The sequence below is a fragment of the Lampetra fluviatilis genome, chromosome 62 (assembly GCF_964198595.1).
Source record: "Lampetra fluviatilis chromosome 62, kcLamFluv1.1, whole genome shotgun sequence".
In the NCBI taxonomy this organism is placed as follows: Eukaryota; Metazoa; Chordata; class Hyperoartia; order Petromyzontiformes; family Petromyzontidae; genus Lampetra; species Lampetra fluviatilis.
The window spans coordinates 6761387-6781510 of record NC_136336.1 but is presented as its reverse complement, the minus strand read 5'-3'; the positions used below and the strand labels follow the sequence as shown (position 1 = coordinate 6781510).

At 41.3% G+C, this 20124-nt stretch overlaps 21 non-coding genes across 21 annotated transcripts; 7 read left to right on the top strand and 14 right to left on the bottom strand.

Annotated features, from left to right (window-relative positions):
- Nucleotides 1-618: 618 nt before the first annotated feature.
- Nucleotides 619-689, bottom strand: TRNAG-CCC (transfer RNA glycine (anticodon CCC)). Its single transcript has one exon. It is a non-coding gene; the product is annotated as a tRNA-Gly (tRNA).
- A 398-nt stretch (nucleotides 690-1087) lies between these two features.
- TRNAG-CCC (transfer RNA glycine (anticodon CCC)) lies at nucleotides 1088-1158 on the bottom strand. Its single transcript has one exon. It is a non-coding gene; the product is annotated as a tRNA-Gly (tRNA).
- A 1120-nt stretch (nucleotides 1159-2278) lies between these two features.
- On the bottom strand, nucleotides 2279-2349 carry TRNAG-UCC (transfer RNA glycine (anticodon UCC)). The gene has a single exon. It is a non-coding gene; the product is annotated as a tRNA-Gly (tRNA).
- A 1063-nt stretch (nucleotides 2350-3412) lies between these two features.
- Nucleotides 3413-3483, bottom strand: TRNAG-CCC (transfer RNA glycine (anticodon CCC)). The gene has a single exon. It is a non-coding gene; the product is annotated as a tRNA-Gly (tRNA).
- A 721-nt stretch (nucleotides 3484-4204) lies between these two features.
- On the bottom strand, nucleotides 4205-4275 carry TRNAG-CCC (transfer RNA glycine (anticodon CCC)). The gene has a single exon. It is a non-coding gene; the product is annotated as a tRNA-Gly (tRNA).
- Nucleotides 4276-4664: 389 nt separating this feature from the next.
- TRNAG-CCC (transfer RNA glycine (anticodon CCC)) lies at nucleotides 4665-4735 on the bottom strand. Its single transcript has one exon. It is a non-coding gene; the product is annotated as a tRNA-Gly (tRNA).
- A 910-nt stretch (nucleotides 4736-5645) lies between these two features.
- TRNAG-CCC (transfer RNA glycine (anticodon CCC)) lies at nucleotides 5646-5716 on the bottom strand. Its single transcript has one exon. It is a non-coding gene; the product is annotated as a tRNA-Gly (tRNA).
- A 1064-nt stretch (nucleotides 5717-6780) lies between these two features.
- Nucleotides 6781-6851, bottom strand: TRNAG-CCC (transfer RNA glycine (anticodon CCC)). The gene has a single exon. It is a non-coding gene; the product is annotated as a tRNA-Gly (tRNA).
- Nucleotides 6852-7240: 389 nt separating this feature from the next.
- On the bottom strand, nucleotides 7241-7311 carry TRNAG-CCC (transfer RNA glycine (anticodon CCC)). Its single transcript has one exon. It is a non-coding gene; the product is annotated as a tRNA-Gly (tRNA).
- A 910-nt stretch (nucleotides 7312-8221) lies between these two features.
- Nucleotides 8222-8292, bottom strand: TRNAG-CCC (transfer RNA glycine (anticodon CCC)). Its single transcript has one exon. It is a non-coding gene; the product is annotated as a tRNA-Gly (tRNA).
- Nucleotides 8293-9356: 1064 nt separating this feature from the next.
- Nucleotides 9357-9427, bottom strand: TRNAG-CCC (transfer RNA glycine (anticodon CCC)). The gene has a single exon. It is a non-coding gene; the product is annotated as a tRNA-Gly (tRNA).
- Nucleotides 9428-10152: 725 nt separating this feature from the next.
- On the bottom strand, nucleotides 10153-10223 carry TRNAG-CCC (transfer RNA glycine (anticodon CCC)). Its single transcript has one exon. It is a non-coding gene; the product is annotated as a tRNA-Gly (tRNA).
- A 389-nt stretch (nucleotides 10224-10612) lies between these two features.
- TRNAG-CCC (transfer RNA glycine (anticodon CCC)) lies at nucleotides 10613-10683 on the bottom strand. The gene has a single exon. It is a non-coding gene; the product is annotated as a tRNA-Gly (tRNA).
- Nucleotides 10684-11870: 1187 nt separating this feature from the next.
- TRNAG-CCC (transfer RNA glycine (anticodon CCC)) lies at nucleotides 11871-11941 on the top strand. The gene has a single exon. It is a non-coding gene; the product is annotated as a tRNA-Gly (tRNA).
- A 1056-nt stretch (nucleotides 11942-12997) lies between these two features.
- Nucleotides 12998-13068, top strand: TRNAG-CCC (transfer RNA glycine (anticodon CCC)). The gene has a single exon. It is a non-coding gene; the product is annotated as a tRNA-Gly (tRNA).
- Nucleotides 13069-13466: 398 nt separating this feature from the next.
- TRNAG-CCC (transfer RNA glycine (anticodon CCC)) lies at nucleotides 13467-13537 on the top strand. Its single transcript has one exon. It is a non-coding gene; the product is annotated as a tRNA-Gly (tRNA).
- Nucleotides 13538-14179: 642 nt separating this feature from the next.
- Nucleotides 14180-14250, top strand: TRNAG-CCC (transfer RNA glycine (anticodon CCC)). Its single transcript has one exon. It is a non-coding gene; the product is annotated as a tRNA-Gly (tRNA).
- A 1055-nt stretch (nucleotides 14251-15305) lies between these two features.
- Nucleotides 15306-15376, top strand: TRNAG-CCC (transfer RNA glycine (anticodon CCC)). The gene has a single exon. It is a non-coding gene; the product is annotated as a tRNA-Gly (tRNA).
- Nucleotides 15377-16451: 1075 nt separating this feature from the next.
- On the top strand, nucleotides 16452-16522 carry TRNAG-CCC (transfer RNA glycine (anticodon CCC)). The gene has a single exon. It is a non-coding gene; the product is annotated as a tRNA-Gly (tRNA).
- Nucleotides 16523-17700: 1178 nt separating this feature from the next.
- Nucleotides 17701-17771, top strand: TRNAG-CCC (transfer RNA glycine (anticodon CCC)). The gene has a single exon. It is a non-coding gene; the product is annotated as a tRNA-Gly (tRNA).
- A 1550-nt stretch (nucleotides 17772-19321) lies between these two features.
- On the bottom strand, nucleotides 19322-19392 carry TRNAG-CCC (transfer RNA glycine (anticodon CCC)). Its single transcript has one exon. It is a non-coding gene; the product is annotated as a tRNA-Gly (tRNA).
- Nucleotides 19393-20124: the final 732 nt, after the last annotated feature.

The window sequence follows — 20124 nt, the reverse complement described above, 5'->3', positions numbered from 1 at the left end:
TGCTGTCTCGTTTGTATTGTACCGACACGTTTGTATTGTCTGTCTTGTTTGCATTGTCTGTTTCGTTTGTTTCGCTCTTCTCAATTGTCCTGGGCCTGTCCTGTGACATCCCGCCAACAGCGAGTCTTCAAAATGTCACTTGGACTTGATGTGCACTCGCCTGGCACAGCTCCGTGGTGTTGTCAACGCGACTCGGTGATGAGTGGGAGCTGTCGTTGATGTTGCTCAGTGTATGCACGTGTAAATGCATGTCTTTGTGCGTGGATACGATGTGTGTCAAGATAATGAGTGTATACTGTGTGATTAAAATGTAACTTCACAAACATATAAAAATTATATACAAAGCATATGCTTGTACTGTACAATGAGCATGTACCAGGCTACGTGCATGTTTAGAAGACTGGGGTCTGTAAAGGTAATACCGACTACTATTAAAAACAACATACTCGTTGATTCTTTCGGTAAAGTCACGTAGGTATAAAATAAAATAAATGACGCTTGTGTTGTGACCGAAACGTCGTGCTTTATTTTATTTTATACCTACGTGACTTTACCGAAAGAACCAACGAGTATGGATTCCTGCAGTCACGAAAGCTTCAAATAAGAATAAAACATGTTTGCACCGCCCGGGAATCGAACCCGGGTAGAAAGAATGGGAATCTGCCATGATACCTCTACACCAGCGGTGCTGATGGGGAATCTAAACACGTTCTGCTGTCTCGTTTGTATTGTTTTGTCTCTTTTGTATTGTCTGACTCATATTCTATAGTTCTTTCGATAAAGTCACGTAGATAGGGAAACAAATGATAACAATAATTAAATAACTAAAATGAGAATAAAGTGAGTAAAAATTATTAAAATATCACGACGTTTCGATCGCAACACAAGTGGTCCTCATCAAGTTATCAGAGTGTGTTTTTTGTTTGCATTATGACCACAAGTATTGTGGTTAATGTACACATGATTCGTTGTAAAAATGTTTCAGGTGTGTTGCCAGAAAACAGGGGAAAACCCTTTTTTATTATATTTTGGTCCTGGCAAAGGAGGTCTAATGATGCGACTAACGAGAATTTTAAAACAACATCCTTGCACCGCCCGGGAATCGAACTCGGGTCGAAAGAATGGGAATCTTCCATGATACCACTACACCAGCGGTGCTGATGGGGACAGCTACACACGTTCTGCTGTCTCGTTTGTATTGTTTGGTCTCGTCTGTACTTTGTGTTGTCTGTGTCGTCTCTTCTTGGTTCTTTTGGTAAAGTCACGTAGAAGGGAAGTAATAAAATAATAAAAATTAAACAATAAAATAATTCTCACGACGTTTCGGCCACAACGCAAGCAGCCGTCCTCAGGTGAAGACCAGGTCTGTCGGGGAGACAGATGAATCCCTGCAGTCACGAAAGCTTTAAATCGAAATGTGTCGTCTCTGTTTTTATTTCTCGTTTAGTTTGCTTGACTCGTTGATATTGTGTCTCGTTTGTATTGTCTGTCTCGAGTGTATTGTTTGAATCGTTTGAATTGTTTACCCCAGTTTCGTTTGTATTATTTTCATATTGTGTGTACATTGTGTGTATGCTGTGTGTATTCTGTGTGTATGTTGTGTGTATGTTGTGTGTACATTGTGTGTATACTGTGTGTATACTGTGTGTACGTTGTGTGCATACTGTGTGTATACTGTGTGTATACTGTGTGTATGTTGTGTGTACATTGTGTGTATACTGTGTGTATACTGTGTGTATGTTGTGTGTACATTGTGTGTATACTGTGTGTATACTGTGTGTATGTTGTGTGTACATTGTGTGTATACTGTGTGTATACTGTGTGTATGTTGTGTGTATGCTGTGTGTCTACTGTGTGTATGTTATGTGTGTACATGTCTCTGTCTCGTTCGTATTGTTCCGCCCTGTCTCGTTGTCGACGTGCAATTCGCTCTGAGCCTGTCCCGTGACCTCCTGCCAGCAACGAGCCGTCACCACTTCAGCTGGCCTGCATGTGCACCTAGCCGGGCACAGCATCGGGATGGCATCAGAACCACTTAGTGGCAAATGGCAGTGGTTGTTGTTGTTGTTGCGGTGATATATGTCTATGTGCATATGTGCACGTGCATATGGGCGCAAAATTAACTTGTGGAAGTGTGATACAAATGTAGCTTCAAGAACAACTTAAAATATTGTGCAAACGTGTGCTTGTTAGGTGCAATGAGCATGTGCCAGGCTACGTGCGTGTTTATAACGTGGGGTCTTTAAAAGGACTAAAGATAATTATAAAACAACATTCGTGCACCGCCCGGGAATCGAACCCGGGTCGAAAGAATGGAAATCTTCCATGAAACCACTACACCAGCGGTGTTGATGGATACATTCAACACGTTCTACATCATGAGGTCTCCTTTACCAGTACCAAAATATACTAATAGCGTTTTTCCCCTTTTTTCTGGCAACAAAACTGACACCTTTTGCAAGGAATCATGTTTACATTAACCACAATACTTGCAGTCAAATGCGAACAAAAAACAATACTCTGATAACACTGGTCAACACACTTTTCTGGAATAAGGTATTCCAACGGTTTTAAGGTAATTTTGGGGTGCTGATTCCAAATCTGGCATCAGTTTTTGTCTATCACATCAGGTTTTGAGAAATCAAATATTGCATTTTCAATAAAAACTGCGGAAGAAAAATATTAAATAAATGTAGATATCTACATAAAATGATATTATAAACACACTATCCTAAAATACAGCACCATGTTTTAACACTAAAGCAGTCACTGACTCGCAACAACTTGCAATCATAAGTGACAGAGTTAATTTCGGGTAAAATCAATGAAAATGAGGTATGCCGATAGCATAAAAATGAGATGTGATAGAGCAAATCTGAGATCAGATTTGGAATCAGCACCCTGAAATCAGTCTAAAACAGCTGCAAAAGTCCAGGCCAGAAATTTTTGTTTTTTTGTTGACCAGTGTAATGTGTGCATTGTCCTTGAAACTAATTGGTCCACACCAGAGGCAGCTTTCCTTAGAGCCGAGTCTCATATGGTGTTCGACCAGATGACGCTCGTTCTAGACCTGGGCCTGTCCCGTGACTTCCCGCCAACAGCGAGTCTTTACAACTAGATGTGCACTTCTCCTGGCACAGCGCGGTCGTCTAACCAACGCGAGTCTGTGCGGAATGCCAGATATTGACATTGCGATGGGTGTCTGCGCGTGTAAATGTGTACTTGCTTGTATACTGTGTATTTGTGTGTGGAGTGGGCACCTGTTAGTTTACAATGGAACTACACGAATAACTTTACCTAATGTGCTCTTGGGTGTTTTACTACACACTGCGTATGTACCAGGCTACGTGCATGTTGAAAGAAAGGGGTCTATAAAGGGAATACCGACGACTATGAAATAAAATTAAATGTTTGCACCGCCCGGGAATCGAACCCGGGTCGAAAGAATGGGAATCTTCCATGATACCACTACACCAGCGGTGCTTCTGTGCAAACTAAACACGTGTTGCCGTCTCGTTTGTATTGTTTTGTCTCTTTTGTATTGTCTGACTCATATTCTATGGTTCTTTCGATAAAGTCACGCCGATAGGAAAAATAATAACAATAATGAAATTATTAAAATGTGAATAAAGTGAGTAAAATAATACAAATATCACGACGTTTCGACCGCAACACAAGCGGTCGTCATTAGGTTGTTGTTTTTTTACTCGTTCGTATTGTCTGTCTCCTTTGTTTCGTGTCTCGTGAGGATTGTCTGTATCCTTTGTATTGTTCGTCTCACTCTTGGGTTCTTTCGGTAAAAGTCACGGTAGAAAGAGAAAATATTAAATTAAATAATAGCATACGACGTTTCGATTGCAATACAAGCAATCACCATCAGGTACAAATGAAAGAGAAAACAAAGCCTCGTAAACTTAGAAATACAATGCAATACAAAACAGAGAGTGGGCTAACATAACAGTCAACACCCTACCTGCTTGATTACGTTCTTCCAAAGATTGCTAAATTTATGAGAGAGATTAAACACAGAACCATAGACACATAAGCAGAGAGAGATACCACAGAGACAGTGCCAATGTGTTTGTTTAACTTTTCTAATGTGCTCTTGGGTGTTTCACTACACAATGAGCATGTACCAGGCTACGTGCGTGTTTATAACGTGGGGTCTTTAAAAGGACTAAAGATAACTATAAAACAACATTCGTGCACCGCCCGGGAATCGAACCCGGGTCGAAAGAATGGGAATCTTCCATGATACCACTACACCAGCGGTGCTGATGGGGAATCTACACACGTTCTGCTGTCTCGTTTGTATTGTTTTGTCTCTTTTGTATTGTCTGTCTCATATTCTATAGTTCTTTCGATAAAGTAACGTAGATAGGGAAAAAAATGATAACAATAATTTAATAATTAAAATGAGAATAAAGTGAGTAAAAATTACTACGACGTTTCGATCGCAACACAAGTGGTCCTCATCAAGTTATCAGAGTGTGTTTTTTGTTTGCATTATGACCACAAGTATTGTGGTTAATGCACACATGATTCGTTGTAAAAATGTTTCAGGTGTGTTGCCAGAAAAGAGGGGAAAACCCCTTTTATTATATTTTGGTCCTGGCAAAGGAGGTCTAATGATGCGACGAACGAGAATTTTAAAACAACATCCTTGCACCGCCCGGGAATCGAACCCGGGTCGAAAGAATGGGAATCTTCCATGATACCACTACACCAGCGGTGCTGATGGGGACAGCTACACACGTTCTGCTGTCTCGTTTGTATTGTTTGGTCTCGTCTGTACTTTGTGTTGTCTGTGTCGTCTCTTCTTGGTTCTTTTGGTAAAGTCACGTAGAAGGGAAGTAATAAAATAATAAAAATTAAACATATTAAAATAATTCTCACGACGTTTCGGCCACAACGCAAGCAGCCGTCCTCAGGTGAAGACCAGGTCTGTCGGGGAGACAGATGAATCCCTGCAGTCACGAAAGCTTTAAATCGAAATGTGTCGTCTCTGTTTTTATTTCTCGTTTAGTTTGCTTGACTCGTTGATATTGTGTGTCTTGTTTGTATTGTCTGTCTCGTGTGTATTGTCTGTCTCGCTTGTATTGTCTTTCTCGTTTGTATTGTCTGTCTCGTGTGTATTGTTTGAATCGTTTGAATTGTTTACCCCAGTTTCGTTTGTATTATTTTCATATTGTGTGTACATTGTGTGTATACTGTGTGTCTACTGTGTGTATGTTATGTGTGTACATGTCTCTGTCTCGTTCGTATTGTTTAGCCCTGTCTCGTTGTCGACGTGCAATTCGCTCTGGGTCTGTCCCGTGACCTCCTGCCAGCAACGAGCCGTCACCACTTCAGCTGGCCTGCATGTGCACCTAGCTGGGCACAGCGTCGGGATGCCATCAGCGACACTTAGTGGCGGATGGCAGTGATTGTTGTTGTTGTTGCAGCTATATGTGTATGTACCTGCACATGTGCATGTGCCTACGGGCGCAAAATAACATGCGTGTTTAAAATCTAACTTCACGAACAATAAAACAAATATTATGCCACCATGTGCTTGTACTGTACATGAGTATGTGCCAGGCTACGTGCGTGTTCCTAACGTGGGGTCTTTAATGGAACTAAATATAATTATAAAACAACATTCTTGCACCGCCCGGGAATCGAACCCGGGTCGAAAGAATGGGAATCTTCCATGATACCTCTACACCAGCGGTGCTGATTGGGGAAACTCAACACGTTCTACATCATGAGACCTCCTTTGCCAGTGCCAAAATATACTAATAGGGGTTTCCCCTTTTTTCTGGCAACAAAACTGACACCTTTTGCAAGGAATCATGTTTACATTAACCACAATACTTGCAGTCAAAATGCGAACAAAAAACAATACTCTGATAACACTGGTCAACACACTTTTCTGGAATAAGGTATTCCAACGGTTTTAAGGTAATTTTGGGGTGCTGATTCCAAATCTGGCATCAGTTTTTGTCTATCACATCAGGTTTTGAGAAATCAAATATTGCATTTTCAATAAAAACTGCGGAAGAAAAATATTAAGTAAATGTAGATATCTACATAAAATGATATTATAAACACACCATCCTAAAATACAATACCATGTTTTAACACTACAGCAGTCACTGACTCGCAACAACTTGCAATCATAAGTGACAGAGTTAATTTCGGGTAAAATCAATGAAAATGAGGTATGCCGATAGCATAAAAATGAGATGTGATAGAGCAAATCTGAGATCAGATTTGGAATCAGCACCCTGAAATCAGTCTAAAACAGCTGCAAAAGTCCAGGCCAGAAATTTTTGTTTTTTTGTTGACCAGTGTAATGTGTGCATTGTCCTTGAAACTAATTGGTCCACACCAGAGGCAGCTTTCCTTAGAGCCGAGTCTCATATGGTGTTCGACCAGATGACGCTCGTTCTAGACCTGGGCCTGTCCCGTGACTTCCCGCCAACAGCGAGTCTTTACAACTAGATGTGCACTTCTCCTGGCACAGCGCGGTCGTCTAACCAACGCGAGTCTGTGCGGAATGCCAGATATTGACATTGCGATGGGTGTCTGCGCGTGTAAATGTGTACTTGCTTGTATACTGTGTATTTGTGTGTGGAGTGGGCACCTGTTAGTTTACAATGGAACTACACGAATAACTTTACCTAATGTGCTCTTGGGTGTTTTACTACACACTGCGTATGTACCAGGCTACGTGCATGTTGAAAGAAAGGGGTCTATAAAGGGAATACCGACCACTATGAAATAAAAATAAATGCTTGCACCGCCCGGGAATCGAACCCGGGTCGAAAGAATGGGAATCTTCCATGATACCACTACACCAGCGGTGCTGATGGGGAATCTACACACGTTCTGCTGTCTCGTTTGTATTGTTTTGTCTCTTTTGTATTGTCTGTCTCATATTCTATAGTTCTTTCGATAAAGTAACGTAGATAGGGAAAAAAATGATAACAATAATTTAATAATTAAAATGAGAATAAAGTGAGTAAAAATTACTACGACGTTTCGATCGCAACACAAGTGGTCCTCATCAAGTTATCAGAGTGTGTTTTTTGTTTGCATTATGACCACAAGTATTGTGGTTAATGCACACATGATTCGTTGTAAAAATGTTTCAGGTGTGTTGCCAGAAAAGAGGGGAAAACCCCTTTTATTATATTTTGGTCCTGGCAAAGGAGGTCTAATGATGCGACGAACGAGAATTTTAAAACAACATCCTTGCACCGCCCGGGAATCGAACCCGGGTCGAAAGAATGGGAATCTTCCATGATACCACTACACCAGCGGTGCTGATGGGGACAGCTACACACGTTCTGCTGTCTCGTTTGTATTGTTTGGTCTCGTCTGTACTTTGTGTTGTCTGTGTCGTCTCTTCTTGGTTCTTTTGGTAAAGTCACGTAGAAGGGAAGTAATAAAATAATAAAAATTAAACATATTAAAATAATTCTCACGACGTTTCGGCCACAACGCAAGCAGCCGTCCTCAGGTGAAGACCAGGTCTGTCGGGGAGACAGATGAATCCCTGCAGTCACGAAAGCTTTAAATCGAAATGTGTCGTCTCTGTTTTTATTTCTCGTTTAGTTTGCTTGACTCGTTGATATTGTGTGTCTTGTTTGTATTGTCTGTCTCGTGTGTATTGTCTGTCTCGCTTGTATTGTCTTTCTCGTTTGTATTGTCTGTCTCGTGTGTATTGTTTGAATCGTTTGAATTGTTTACCCCAGTTTCGTTTGTATTATTTTCATATTGTGTGTACATTGTGTGTATACTGTGTGTCTACTGTGTGTATGTTATGTGTGTACATGTCTCTGTCTCGTTCGTATTGTTTAGCCCTGTCTCGTTGTCGACGTGCAATTCGCTCTGGGTCTGTCCCGTGACCTCCTGCCAGCAACGAGCCGTCACCACTTCAGCTGGCCTGCATGTGCACCTAGCTGGGCACAGCGTCGGGATGCCATCAGCGACACTTAGTGGCGGATGGCAGTGATTGTTGTTGTTGTTGCAGCTATATGTGTATGTACCTGCACATGTGCATGTGCCTACGGGCGCAAAATAACATGCGTGTTTAAAATCTAACTTCACGAACAATAAAACAAATATTATGCCACCATGTGCTTGTACTGTACATGAGTATGTGCCAGGCTACGTGCGTGTTCCTAACGTGGGGTCTTTAATGGAACTAAATATAATTATAAAACAACATTCTTGCACCGCCCGGGAATCGAACCCGGGTCGAAAGAATGGGAATCTTCCATGATACCTCTACACCAGCGGTGCTGATTGGGGAAACTCAACACGTTCTACATCATGAGACCTCCTTTGCCAGTACCAAAATATACTAATAGGGGTTTCCCCTTTTTTCTGGCAACAAAACTGACACCTTTTGCAAGGAATCATGTTTACATTAACCACAATACTTGCAGTCAAAATGCGAACAAAAAACAATACTCTGATAACACTGGTCAACACACTTTTCTGGAATAAGGTATTCCAACGGTTTTAAGGTAATTTTGGGGTGCTGATTCCAAATCTGGCATCAGTTTTTGTCTATCACATCAGGTTTTGAGAAATCAAATATTGCATTTTCAATAAAAACTGCGGAAGAAAAATATTAAGTAAATGTAGATATCTACATAAAATGATATTATAAACACACCATCCTAAAATACAATACCATGTTTTAACACTACAGCAGTCACTGACTCGCAACAACTTGCAATCATAAGTGACAGAGTTAATTTCGGGTAAAATCAATGAAAATGAGGTATGCCGATAGCATAAAAATGAGATGTGATAGAGCAAATCTGAGATCAGATTTGGAATCAGCACCCTGAAATCAGTCTAAAACAGCTGCAAAAGTCCAGGCCAGAAATTTTTGTTTTTTTGTTGACCAGTGTAATGTGTGCATTGTCCTTGAAACTAATTGGTCCACACCAGAGGCAGCTTTCCTTAGAGCCGAGTCTCATATGGTGTTCGACCAGATGACGCTCGTTCTAGACCTGGGCCTGTCCCGTGACTTCCCGCCAACAGCGAGTCTTTACAACTAGATGTGCACTTCTCCTGGCACAGCGCGGTCGTCTAACCAACGCGAGTCTGTGCGGAATGCCAGATATTGACATTGCGATGGGTGTCTGCGCGTGTAAATGTGTACTTGCTTGTATACTGTGTATTTGTGTGTGGAGTGGGCACCTGTTAGTTTACAATGGAACTACACGAATAACTTTACCTAATGTGCTCTTGGGTGTTTTACTACACACTGCGTATGTACCAGGCTACGTGCATGTTGAAAGAAAGGGGTCTATAAAGGGAATACCGACGACTATGAAATAAAAATAAATGTTTGCACCGCCCGGGAATCGAACCCGGGTCGAAAGAATGGGAATCTTCCATGATACCACGACACCAGCGGTGCTGATGTGGAATCTAAACACGTTCTGCTGTCTCGTTTGTATTGTTTTGTCTCTTTTGTATTGTCTGACTCATATTCTATGGTTCTTTCGATAATGTCACGCCGATAGGAAAAATAATAACAATAATGAAATTATTAAAATGTGAATAAAGTGAGTAAAATAATACAAATATCACGAGGTTTCGACCGCAACACAAGCGGTCGTCATTAGGTTGTTGTTTTTTACTCGTTCGTATTGTCTGTCTCCTTTGTTTCGTGTCTCGTGAGGATTGTCTGTATCCTTTGTATTGTTCGTCTCACTCTTGGGTTCTTTCGGTAAAAGTCACGGTAGAAAGAGAAAATATTAAATTAAATAATAGCATACGACGTTTCGATTGCAATACAAGCAATCACCATCAGGTACAAATGAAAGAGAAAACAAAGCCTCGTAAACTTAGAAATACAATGCAACACAAATAGTGGGCTAACATAACAGTCAACACCCTACCTGCTTGATTACGTTCTTCCAAAGATTGCTAAATTTATGAGAGAGATTAAACACAGAACCGGAGACACATACGCAGAGAGAGATACCACAGAGACACACAGAGACAGTGCCAATGTTTTTGTTTAACTTTTCTAATGTGCTCTTGGGTGTTTCACTACACAATGAGCATGTACCAGGCTACGTGCGTGTTTATAACGTGGGGTCTTTAAAAGGACTAAAGATAATTATAAAACAACATTCGTGCACCGCCCGGGAATCGAACCCGGGTCGAAAGAATGGGAATCTTCCATGATACCACTACACCAGCGGTGCTGATGGGGAATCTACACACGTTCTGCTGTCTCGTTTGTATTGTTTTGTCTCTTTTGTATTGTCTGTCTCATATTCTATAGTTCTTTCGATAAAGTAACGTAGATAGGGAAAAAAATGATAACAATAATTTAATAATTAAAATGAGAATAAAGTGAGTAAAAATTACTACGACGTTTCGATCGCAACACAAGTGGTCCTCATCAAGTTATCAGAGTGTGTTTTTTGTTTGCATTATGACCACAAGTATTGTGGTTAATGCACACATGATTCGTTGTAAAAATGTTTCAGGTGTGTTGCCAGAAAAGAGGGGAAAACCCCTTTTATTATATTTTGGTCCTGGCAAAGGAGGTCTAATGATGCGACGAACGAGAATTTTAAAACAACATCCTTGCACCGCCCGGGAATCGAACCCGGGTCGAAAGAATGGGAATCTTCCATGATGCCACTACACCAGCGGTGCTGATGGGGACAGCTGCACACGTTCTGCTGTCTCGTTTGTATTGTTTGGTCTCGTCTGTACTTTGTGTTGTCTGTGTCGTCTCTTCTTGGTTCTTTTGGTAAAGTCACGTAGAAGGGAAGTAATAAAATAATAAAAATTAAACATATTAAAATAATTCTCACGACGTTTCGGCCACAACGCAAGCAGCCGTCCTCAGGTGAAGACCAGGTCTGTCGGGGAGACAGATGAATCCCTGCAGTCACGAAAGCTTTAAATCGAAATGTGTCGTCTCTGTTTTTATTTCTCGTTTAGTTTGCTTGACTCGTTGATATTGTGTGTCTTGTTTGTATTGTCTGTCTCGTGTGTATTGTTTGAATCGTTTGAATTGTTTACCCCAGTTTCGTTTGTATTATTTTCATATTGTGTGTACATTGTGTGTATGCTGTGTGTATGTTGTGTGTACATTGTGTGTATACTGTGTGTATACTGTGTGTATGTTGTGTGTATGCTGTGTGTATACTGTGTGTATGTTATGTGTGTACATGTCTCTGTCTCGTTCGTATTGTTTCGCCCTGTCTCGTTGTCGACGTGCAATTCGCTCTGAGCCTGTCCCGTGACCTCCTGCCAGCAACGAGCCTTCAACACTTCAGCTGGCCTGCATGTGCACCTAGCCGGGCACAGCATCGGGATGCCATCAGCGCCACTTATTTGCAGATGGCAGTGGTTGTTGTTGTTGCGGTGCTATATGTCTATGTGCACATGTACACGTGCCTATGTGTGCAAAAATAATGTGTGTAAAGTTTTACTTCAAGAACTTCAAATATTATAATATTATTCAATGGTGTGATGATACTGTACACTGAGTCTGTACCAGGCTACGTGCGTTTGCCTGCCGCGCCATCGTAAGAACGAAATTTTGTAAGTCGGACCATCGTAACTCAGGGACTATCTGTACACACAGTATACACACAATGTACACACAATATGAAAATAATACAAACGAAACGGGGGTAAACAATCCAAACGAGAAATACAATCCCAACGAGAGATACAATACAAACGAAATAGACAATACGAAAAAGATACTATATGAACGAGTCAAGCAAACCAAACGAGAAATATAACAGAGACGACACAGACAACACAAAGGACAGACGAGACAAAACAATACAAACGAGACAGCAGGCCGTGTGTAGCTGTCCCCATCAGCACCGCTGGTGTAGTGGTATCATGGAAGATTCCCATTCTTTCGACCCGGGTTCGATTCCCGGGCGGTGCAAACATATTTTATAGTCGAAGGTATTCCCTTCATAGACCCCTTCTTTTCAACATGCCCGTAGCCTGGTACATAATCAGTGTGTAGTAAAACACCCAAGAGCACATTAGGTAAAGTTATTCGTGTAGTTCGATTGTAAACTAGCGGGTGCCCACTCCACACACAAATACACAGTATACAAGCAAGTACACATTTACACGCGCATGCACCCATCGCAATGTCAATATCTGGCAATCCGCACAGAATCGCGTTGCTTAGACGACGGCGCTGTGCCAGGAGAAGTGCACATCTAGTTGTAAAGACTCGCTGCAGGCGGGAAGTCACGGGACAGGCCCAGGTCCAGAACGAGCGTCATCTGGTCGGACACCATGAGACTCGGCTCTAAGGAAAGCTGCCTCTGGTGTGGACCAATGAGTTTAAAGGACAATGCACACATTACACTGGTCAACAAAAAAACAAAAATTTCTGGCCTGGACTTTTGCAGCTGTTTTAGACTGATTTCAGGGTGCTGATTCGAAATCTGATCTCAGATTTGCTCTATCACATCTCATTCTATGCTATCGGCATATCCCATTTTCTTTGATTTTACCCAAAATTAACTCTGTCACTTATGATTGCAAGTTTTTGCGAGTCAGTGACTGCTTTAGTGTTAAAATATGGTGCTGTATTTTTAGGATAGTGTGTTTATAATATAATTTTATGTAGATATCCACATTTATTTAATATTTTTCTTTTGCAGTTTTTATTGAAAATGCAATATTTGATTTCTCAAATACCTGATGTGATAGACAAAAACTGATGCCAGATTTGGAATCAGCACCCTAAAATTACCTTGAAACCGTTGGAATATCTTATGCCAGAAAAAGTGTGCTGACCAGTGTTATCAGAGTATTGTGTTTTGTTCGCATTTTGACTGCATGTATTGTGGTTAATGTAAACATGATTCCTTGCAAAAGGTGTCAGTTTTGTTGCCAGAAAAAAGGGGAAACCCCTATTAGTATATTTTGGTACTGGCAAAGGAGGTCTCATGATGTAGAACGTGTTGAGTGTCCCCAATCAGCACCGCTGGTGTAGAGGTATCATGGAAGATTCCCATTCTTTCGACCCGGGTTCGATTCCCGGGCGGTGCAAGAATGTTCTTTTAAAATTCTCGTTAGTCCCATCATTAGACCTCCTTTGCCAGCATCAAAATATAATAAAAGGGGTTTTCCCCTGTTTTCTGGCAATACACCTGAAACCTTTTTACAACGAATCCATGTGTACATTAACCACAATACTTGTGGTCATAATGCAAACAAAAAACACACTCTGATAACTTGACGAGGACCACTTGTGTTGCGATCGAAACGTCGTGATAATTTAATAATTTTTACTCACTTTATTCTCATTTTAGTTATTTTATCATTGTTATCATTTTTTTCCCTTTCTACGTGACTTTACCGAAAAAACTATAGAATATGAGTCAGACAATACAAAAGAGACAAAACAATACAAACGAGACAGCAGAACGTGTTTAGATTCCCCATCAGCACCGCTGGTGTCGTGGTATCATGGCAGATTCCCATTCTTTCGACCCGGGTTCGATTCCCGGGCGGTGCAAACATGTTTTATTCTTATTTGAAGCTTTCGTGACTGCAGGAATCCATACTCGTTGGTTCTTTCGGGAAAGTCACGTAGGTATAAAATAAAATAAAGCACGACGTTTCGGGCACAACACAAGCGTGATTTATTTTATTTTATACCTACGTGACTTTACCGAAAGAATCAACGAGTATGTTGTTTTTAATAGTAGTCGGTATTACCTTTACAGACCCCAGTCTTCTAAACATGCACGTAGCCTGGTACATGCTCATTGTACAGTACAAGCATATGCTTTGTATATAATTTTAATATGTTTGTGAAGTTACATTTTAATCACACAGTATACACTCATTATCTTGACACACATCGTATCCACGCACAAAGACATGCGTTGACACGTGCATACACTGACCAACATCAACGACAGCTCCCACTCATCACCGAGTCGCGTTGACCACACCACGGCGCTGTGCCAGGCGAGTGCACATCAAGTCCAAGTGACATTTTGAAGACTCGCTGTTGGCGGGAAGTCACGGGACAGGCCCAGGACAATTGAGAAAAGCGAAACCAACGAGTCAGACAATACAAACGAGACAGAACAATACAAACGAGACAGAACAATACAAACGAGACAGCAGGCCGCGTGTAGCTGCCTCATCAGCACCGCTGGTGTAGTGGTATCATGGAAGATTCCCATTCTTTCGACCCGGGTTCGATTCCCGGGCGGTGCAAACATATTTTTATTTTATAGTCGTCGGTATTCCCTTTATAGACCCTTTCTTTTCAACATGCACGTAGCCTGGTACATACGCAGTGTGTAGTAAAACACCCAAGAGCACATTAGGTAAAGTAATTCGTGTAGTTACATTGTAAACTAGCGGGTGCCCACTCCACACACAAATACAAGCAAGTACACATTTACACGCGCATGCACCCATCGCAATGTCAATATCTGGCATTCCGCACAGACTCGCGTTGGTTAGACGACGGCGCTGTGCCAGGAGAAGTGCACATCTAGTTGTAAAGACTCGCTATCGGCAGGAAGTCACGGGACAGGCCCAGGTCCAGAACGAGCGTCATCTGGTCGGACACCATGAGACTCGGCTCTAAGGAAAGTTGCCTCTGGTGTGGACCAATGAGTTTAAAGGACAATGCACACATTACACTGGTCAACAAGAAAAAACATATTTTTCTGGCCTGGACTTTTGCAGCTGTTTTAGACTGATTTCAGGGTGCTGATTCCAAATCTGATCTCAGATTTGCTCTATCACATCTAATTTTATGCTATCGGCATATCCCATTGTCATTGATTTTACCCAAAATTAACTCTGTCACTTATGATTGCAAGTTGTTGCGAGTCAGTGACTGCTTTAGTGTTAAAATATGGTGCTGTATTTTTAGGATAGTATGTTTATAATATAATTTTATGTAGATATCATCATTTATTGAATATTTTTCTTTTGCAGTTTTTATTGAAAATGCAATATTTGATTTCTCAAATACCTGATGTGATAGACAAAAACTGATGCCAGATTTGGAATCAGCACCCCAAAATTACCTTAAAACCGTTGGAATACCTTATGCCAGAAAAAGTGTGTTGACCAGTGTTATCAGAGTATTGTTTTTTGTTCGCATTTTGACTGCAAGTATTGTGGTTAATGTAAACATGATTCCTTGCAAAAGGTGTCAGTTTTGTTGCCAGAAAAAAGGGGAAACCCCTATTAGTATATTTTGGTACTGGCAAAGGAGGTCTCATGATGTAGAACGTGTTGAGTTTCCCCAATCAGCACCGCTGGTGTAGTGGTATCATGGAAGATTCCCATTCTTTCGACCCGGGTTCGATTCCCGGGCGGTGCAAGAATGTTGTTTTAAAATTCTCGTTAGTCGCATCATTGGACCTCCTTTTCCAGCATCAAAATATAATAAAAGGGGTTTTCCCCTGTTTTCTGGCAATACACCTGAAACCTTTTTACAACGAATCATGTGTACATTAACCACAATACTTGTGGTCATAATGCAAACAAAAAAACACACTCTGATAACTTGACGAGGACCACTTGTGTTGCGATCGAAACGTCGTGATATTTTTTTATAATTTTACTCACTTTATTCTCATTTTAATTATTTTATCATTGTTTTCATTTTTTTCCCTTTCTACGTGACTTTACCGAAATAACTATAGAATATGAGTCAGACAATACAAAAGAGACAAAACAATACAAACGAGACAGCAGAACGTGTTTAGATTCCACATCAGCACCGCTGGTGTAGTGGTATTTTTATTTGAAGCTTTCGTGACTGCAGGAATCCATACTCCTTGGTTCTTTCGGTAAAGTCACGTAGGTAGAAAATAAAATAAAGCACGACGTTTCGGGCACAACACAAGCGTGATTTATTTTATTTTATACCTACGTGACTTTACTGAAAGAATCAACGAGGATGTTGTTTTTAATAGTAGTCGGTATTCCCTTGACAGACCCCAGTCTTCTAAACATGAACGTAGCCTGGTACATGCTCATTGTACAGTACAAGCACATGCTTTGTATATTATTTTAACATGTTCGTGAAGTTACATTTTAATCACACTATTTTGACGCGTCGTATCCACACACAAAGACATGCACTGAGCAATATCAACGACAGCTCCCATTCATCACCGAGTCGCGTTGACCACACCACGGCGCTGTGCCAGGCGAGTGCACATCAAGTCCAAGTGACATTTTGAAGACTCGCTGTTGGCGGGAAGTCACGGGACAGGCCCAGGACAATGGAGAAAAGCGATACAAACGAGTCAGACAATACAAACGAGTCAGAACGATGCAAAAGAGACAAAACAGTTCAAACGAGTCAGACAATACAAACAAAACAGAACAATACAAACGAGTCAGACAATACAAACGAGACAGCAGGCCGTGTTTGGATGTCCCCATCAGCACCGCTGGTGTAGAGGTATCATGGAAGATTCCCATTCTTTCGACCCGGGTTCGATTCCCGGGCGGTGCAAGAATGTTGTTTTATAATTATCTTTAGTTCCATTAAAGACCCCACGTTACAAACACCCACGTAGCCTGGCACATACTCATGTACAGTACAAGCACATGGTGGCATAATATTTTTTTTATTGTTCGTGAAGTTAGATTTTAAACACGCATGTACACACGTTATTTTGCGCCCGTAGGCACATGCACATGTGCAGGTACATACACATATAGCTGCAACAACAACAACAACAATCACTGCCATCCGCCACTAAGTGTCGCTGATGCCATCCCGACGCTGTGCCCGGCTAGGTGCACATGCAGGCCAGCTGAAGTGGTGACGGCTCGTTGCTGGCAGGACGTCACGGGACAGGCCCAGAGCGAATTGCACGTCAACAACGAGACAGGGCTAAACAATACGAACGAGACAGAGACATGTACACAAATAACATACACACAGAATACACACAGTATACACACAATGTACACACAATATGAAAATAATACAAACGAAACAGGTGTAAACAATACAAACGAGAAAGACAATACAAACGAGTCAGAACAATACAAACGAGACACAATACAAACGAGACAGAATACAAACGATTCAAACAATACAAACGAGTCAGAACAATACAAACGAGACACACGATACAAACGAGTCAGAGAATACAAATGAGACAGACAATTTTAACGAGTCAAGCAAACCAAACGAAAAATAAAAATAGAGACGACACAGACAACACAAAGTGCAGACGAGACAAACAATAGAAAAAGGTCGACCAAACAAACAATACAAACGAGGCAGAACAATACAAACGAGACAGACAATACAAAAGAGACAAAACAATACAAACGAGACACACAATTCAAACAAGACTAACTATACAAAGGAGACATACAATACAAATGAGACACAATTTAAACAATACAAAGAAGATAGACAATACAAATGAGACACACAATTTAAACAATACAAAGAAGATAGACAATACAAACGAGTAAAAAAACAACCTGACGACGACTGCTTGCGTTGCGATCGAAACGTCGTGATATTTGATTTTTATTTTTACTCACTTTATTCACATTTTTATTATTTTATTGTTATTATTTTTTCGTTCTACGTGAGTTTACCAAAAAGACCATAGAATATGAAACAGACAATACAAACGAGACATCAGAACGTGTGCCGTTTCTCCACAAGCACCGCTGGTGTAGTGGTATCATGGAAGATTCCCATTCTTTCGACCCGGGTTCGATTCCCGGGCGGTGCAAGAATCTTGTTTTATCTTTAGTCCCTTTAAAGACCCCACGTTAAAAACACGCACGTAGCCTGGCACGTACTCAGTGTACAGTACAAGCACATGGTGGCATAATGTTTTAAATTGTTCGTGGAGTTACATTTTAAACATGCATGTACAGATACATTTTTCCCTCGTAGGCACGTGCGCATGTGCAGGTACGTACACGTGTTTAGCCGCAACAGCAACAACAATCACTGCCATCCGCCACTAAGTGGCGCTGATGTCATCCCGATGATGTACCCGGCTAGGTGCACATGCAGGCCAGCTGAAGTGGTGACGGCTCAGTTTAGATCTTAAGTTTTCGTGACTGCAATGTTCCATACTCTCTGCTTCTTTCGGTAAAGTCACGTAAGTATAAAATGAAATTTAAAAACTTTATTATAATTTTTTTAAAAATTAAAAATTTAAAATAATCAAAAAATACATTAAATCACGACGTTTCGGAAGCAACGCAAGCTTCCGTCATCAGGTGGGAAACCCACAGCAAGAAATACAATTACTGTAGTGGACAAGAGCCGTTCGTAACACGATATTATATACGGCAAGAGAGGAGGGGGGGAGGAGCCAGGGAGGAGAAGCAGAGAGGGTGCGGGGTGATGGTGGCAGAGGAGTGAATGTACAACATTTCCAACGAGTGGAATGTGCAACTAACACACGCTGGTACGACCCAGTAGAAAAACCAACAATATCATTGCCAACCATGGTAGTAGGTTTTTATCCTTTAAACTGGTACAAAACTGACACCTTTATACAAGGCATCATGTTTGCAATAACCGCAACACAAGCAGTCAAAATGCAAACAAAAAGAAGCAACTCTGATGATGATACTGATATGCACTGTCCTTGAAGTTGATTGGTCCACACCCGAGACAGCTTTTCTTAGAGCCTAGTCTCCATTGGTGCTGGACCAGATGACGCCAAAAGGCGTAGAACTCAAAAACAGCGCACTATCAGAGTATTGAGAGCTCGGGGTAAGCATTTACACTATGAGACATCTCCTTTACCAGTGGCAAAATATAGTAGTACGTTTTTACCCTTTAAACTGGTACAAAACTGACACCTTCATACAAGGCATCATGTTTGCAATAAAGCGTAAAAACCTACTACTATATTTTGCCACTGGTAAAGGAGGTCTCATAGAATATCATTACCAGTTCGATTTCTCTAATCGAACCAGTCAAACGGCTCACCCTAAAACCTTCGGGCTTGGGCTAAACCACCCAGATTCTATGGTCTTCCCAAGATCCATAAAGATGGCAACTCCGCTTCGGCCCATTCGTCTCCACTATCAACTCACCCACCTACAAACTGGCCCGTTTTCTGTCTGATACCTTTCTTCCGTTCACTGGCAAGACCTGCCTCAGCAGTACTTAACTCAGTTCACTTGGTTTCTCTAATCAAGAACACACTTCGCTGTCCTCTGATGATTTCCTCGTCAGCTTTGATGCGGTCTCTCTAATCACCAAGGTCCCAGCAATAATTGAAGACCTCGTCCAACATGGACTAAGATTCTGATGTCTTGCACCACTCGGGAATCGAACCCGGGCCGAAAGAATGGGAATCTTCCATGATACCACTACATCAGCGGTGCTGATGGGGAAACTAAACACGTTCTGCTGCCTCGTTTGTATTGTTTTGTCTCTTTTATATTGTCTGTCTCGTTTGTATTTTTTGACTCGTTTGTATTGTCTGTCTCGTTTGTATTTTTTGACTCGTTTGTATTGTTTTGTCTCTTTTATATTGTCTGTCTCGTTTGTATTGTCTGTCTCGTTTGTATTGTCTGTCTCGTTTGTATTTTTTGACTCGTTTGTATTGTCTGTCTCGTTTGTATTGTCTGTCTCGTTTGTATTGTCTGTCTCGTTTGTATTGTCTGTCTCGTTTATATTGTCTGTCTCGTTTGCATTGTCTGTCTCGTTTGTATTGTCTGTCTCGTTTGCATTGTCTGTCTCGTTTATATTGTCTGTCTCGTTTGTATTGTCTGTCTCGTTTATATTGTCTGTCTCGTTTGTATTGTCTGTCTCGTTTATATTGTCTGTCTCGTTTGCATTGTCTGTCTCGTTTGTATTGTCTGTCTCGTTTGTATTGTCTGTCTCGTTCAACTTGTTTGTCTCTGTCTCAATTGCTCCGTTTCGCTCGTTCTGGACCTGGGCCTGCCCCGTGACTTCCCGCCTGCAGCGAGTCTTTACAACTAGATGTGCACTTCTCCTGGCACAGCGCCGTCGTCTAACCGACGCGAGTCTGTGCGGAATGCCAGATATTGACATTGCGATGGGTGCATGCGCGTGTAAATGTGTACTTGCTTGTATACTGTGTATTTGTGTGT